The following is a 3,864-nucleotide window of genomic DNA, read 5'->3' on the forward strand; positions in this document are numbered from 1 at the left end:
CCTAAAACTTCAGGTGGTGGATATGTAAAAAATGTAAGTAGCTATTATTATTTTTTTATCTTCATTTTATTGAGATGTATTCACATACCACGCAGTCATACAAAACAAATCGTACTTTCGATTGTTCACAGTACCATTACATAGTTGTACATTCATCACCTAAATCAATCCCTGACACCTTCATTAGCACACACACAAAAATAACAAGAATAATAATTAAAGTGAAAAAGAGCAATTGAAGTAAAAAAGAACACTGGGTACCTTTGTCTGTTTGTTTGCTTGTTTCCTTCCCCTATTTTTCTACTCATCCATCCATAAACTAGACAAAGTGGAGTGTGGTCCTTATGGCTTTCCCAATCCCATTGTCACCCCTCATAAGCTACATTTTTATACAATTGTCTTCGAGATTCATGGGTTCTGGGTTGTAGTTTGATAGTTTCAGGTATCCACCACCAGCTACCCCAATTCTTTAGAACCTAAAAAGGGTTGTCTAAATTGTGCGTAAGAAGTAGCTATTATTACCCCATGAAAGCCTCACTTTTCAGCTGCCATAGCTAGTTTTAAAGACATTGTGACATAGACTTAAAGTCCCCTTAACCATCAATGGGCAAAATAACAACTTAGCAGGTATTAGTCCAACCAATAAACAAGCATTGAATACCTGTTATTTGTTGGTACCAGCTGGACCTTGAGGGGAGGCAAATATGATTAAAGTTAACTGCTGCTTTCAAGAGGCTTATAATAATTTTTAAACAACAATCATAATACAAAGTGGAATGAAAAATATTCAATAGAGGGATACTAATGGAGATAAACAAGGGAGAACAATGAATTTTAACAAGGAAGATCAAGGAAAGCTTTACAAAGAGGTGGTATTCGATCTAAGTCTTACTGCAAAGAATCTTTTTAAAAAGAAACTAACTCCCAGAACCATCCTTCAAAAAAGATTTGTGTGCTCGCTTCGGCAGCACATATACTAAAATTGGAACAATACAGAGAAGATTAGCATGGCCCCTGTGCAAGGATGACATGCAAATTAGTGAAGCGTCCCATATTTTTATACACACAGTGGAATACTATGTGGCAGTAAGAAGGAATGATGTCATGAAACATATGAAAACATGGATGAACCTTGGAGACACAATGCCAAGCAAAATAAGCCAGGCACAAAAAGAGAAGTATTATATGCTACCACTAATGTGAATATTGAAAAATGTAAAATAAATGGTTTATAATGTAGAATGTAGGGGGACTAGCGATACAGAGCAATTAGTGAAGGGGGAACGATAACCTAACAAGAATAGATATGCTATCATGGGTAAATTTAACATTCTGGGAAGGCCAGAAAAAGACTCTGGTTTGTTCATTTCTGGCGGGTATGGTAGGAGCAAGTTCACAGAAATGTTGCTATATTAGATCACTTTCTTGGGGTAGAGTGGGAACTTGTTGGAAGTAAAGTAGTTATTTTAAGTTAAAAAAAAAAAAAGATTTGCTTAGGAGGCTAAATTTTCAATCCAATGATGTGGCCAGTAATCAAAATATTTTAGGAATTGACTCTAGATCCTGTTTCTGAGTCACAGGATAATCAATCCCATTTCATTATAGTCACATTTTGTTTTCTTAGGCTACTACTCACCAGTCAGCTCCAGCAGCTAGCAGTCTCCCTTCAGAGAGAGACTAATTTCCATGGAACCTGGGACACTGGGGCCTCTTCTTCCATTTCTTTGTGACTTGGGGAGAGAGAGAATCTTAATCTCTAAGGAAGCTTTTTTTGATCTCCTCCTGAGCCTAGTAGATGTGCAGAAACAATTGTTTCTGTGAAGAAAGCAGGCCAGGTGTAAGTGGAAATATTTTGTCTTGGATCAAATAAGTCAAGATTCTTCAGCAACACGTAGGTGGAGATTTCAACTGTTTCCATTAAACTTTGCTGCATGGAGCAGACAGGGAAAGAGGATCTGCTTTTATTTTGCATACAAGCTAGTCTTCTCAAAGGGGCATTTGTTGAATTGGGAAACTGGGGGCATAAACCATCCAACCTTGATGTTAGATATTGTGCACCTCACCTTGCCACCAGAGATGGGAAAGCCCTCCCTGCCTCCCTTCCTTTCTCCCTCCCTTCTTTCTCTGGGAGAATCACCAGGAAACTGCAAATTAATTTCACCAGGAGACTGCCAAGTAGTTTCAGTGTCACTGTTTGCTCTTGTATTCACTATTGGGTAGGTCTAAAATAGCACTGGGTTACTCTAATTCTTTTGGGCTCATGATAAAAGAATAGTGTTTAACACACACACATATATATATATACACACATATATATACACACACACATATATATACATATGTATATATGATGCACTTGTGCCAAGTAAAGGCAAAACGATGCCATTGCTTGCTTTTAAGAAGAAAGGTTTTGATGTTTGAATAGAGAAAAGTAGTGGGAAAATTGGGTAATCCCTAAGGCCATGACACATAGATGGGAGTGGTACAAGGAACCCAACACAACCTGTGCCTTAGACATGGGTACCAGAGGCTCATTGCAAGTGGCAACTTAGTTTAAGCAAAAGGGCATATTCTATCACCTTAATGTTGTTAATTTGAATTTCATTCATTTTGAATTTAATTTGAAATTCTATTTTGGATTTATAATTATATAAGAGCTATAGGCATAGGAAGTTTGTACCTTTTAAAGTTTGTACATATTTAAATAATAATATAATAAACACAAATTAGGGCAGATGTGGAAGGATTTTTATATTTTAAAAAGGAGTCTGTTCATTACTCAAGTTTGAGAAACTTGGCTCAAAGTGCAGTGGAAGATCAATATTACCTGAGTAGCTAAATTATATCGAACTACAGACCAATAATATCAAACTATAAAGTTCAGTGAAAATTGAACCATGTTTTACTATTGGCTTCTATTATTACTTCATAGACGTTTTATATTCACCCCCAATCACTCTTTTGGGGGGCAATGGCTCTTAATCTTTGCTTTAATTTTTTCTATCTTCCACTAGTTCTGAAACAAATTGTTCATGATAAATAGTAATAACTATTTAAAATGTCCATTCTTAACATCAACAGCATAGCAATGTAAATTTAAAGAAATCAATTGTTATTTTAGGCCAAATTTGGTTAAATATTGCTGCTTCAGGTTCAGATTCCTTTCACCAGTCTGCACCGACTAGGCTCTTTGAAAGTTTATCACCTCTGGGTTTTGCTTTTTTGTTTTAATTAGAGAAAAAATCATGCATACAATAGAGAGTTCCCATATACCACCCTATTATTAACACCTTGCATTAGTGTGGTGCATTTGTTACAATTCATGAGAGAACATTTTTATAATTGTACTATTAACTGTACTTCATCATTTACAATAGGGTTCACTCTTTGTGTTGTGTAGTACTATTGTTTGTTCATTCTTTCAATAAATATTTATTGAGTGGGTATTATTCCCAGGCAAAACAATTATTATTATGATAGATAGATGATAGATAGATAGATAGATAGATAGATAGATAGATAGATAGATAGAGATATATAGATATATAAGACATGGTTCTTAGCCTTGAGAAGCCCAAAATCTAGCAGGGGAGAGAAATGTGAAAACATATAGTTACAAAACAATGGCAATAATTGCTATAATAGATATGTGAACTGAAGCAAAGAGGAGAGAGAAACTAACTTTGCCTTGGGGAAGACAAAAAGAAATTCTCTTGTATTACGACTTGTCATTACTCTGTTTTATCAATTAGAATTTTCACATTCCAGAGTAAGAGGAGAACATCTGTGTAGGGTTTTTTTTTTTTTTAATCTTCATTTTATTGAGATATATTCACATACCACGCAGTCATACAAAACAAATTG

General features: G+C 35.2%; 1 non-coding gene across 1 annotated transcript; it reads left to right on the forward strand.

Moving 5' to 3' along the window:
* The first annotated feature begins 952 nt into the window (after positions 1-952).
* LOC119509680 lies at positions 953-1,059 on the forward strand. Its single transcript, XR_005211746.1, has one exon. It is a non-coding gene; the product is annotated as a U6 spliceosomal RNA (small nuclear RNA).
* The last annotated feature ends 2,805 nt before the right edge of the window (positions 1,060-3,864 follow it).

The sequence above is a fragment of the Choloepus didactylus genome, chromosome 14, assembly GCF_015220235.1.
Source record: "Choloepus didactylus isolate mChoDid1 chromosome 14, mChoDid1.pri, whole genome shotgun sequence".
Classification (NCBI taxonomy): domain Eukaryota; kingdom Metazoa; phylum Chordata; class Mammalia; order Pilosa; family Megalonychidae; genus Choloepus; species Choloepus didactylus.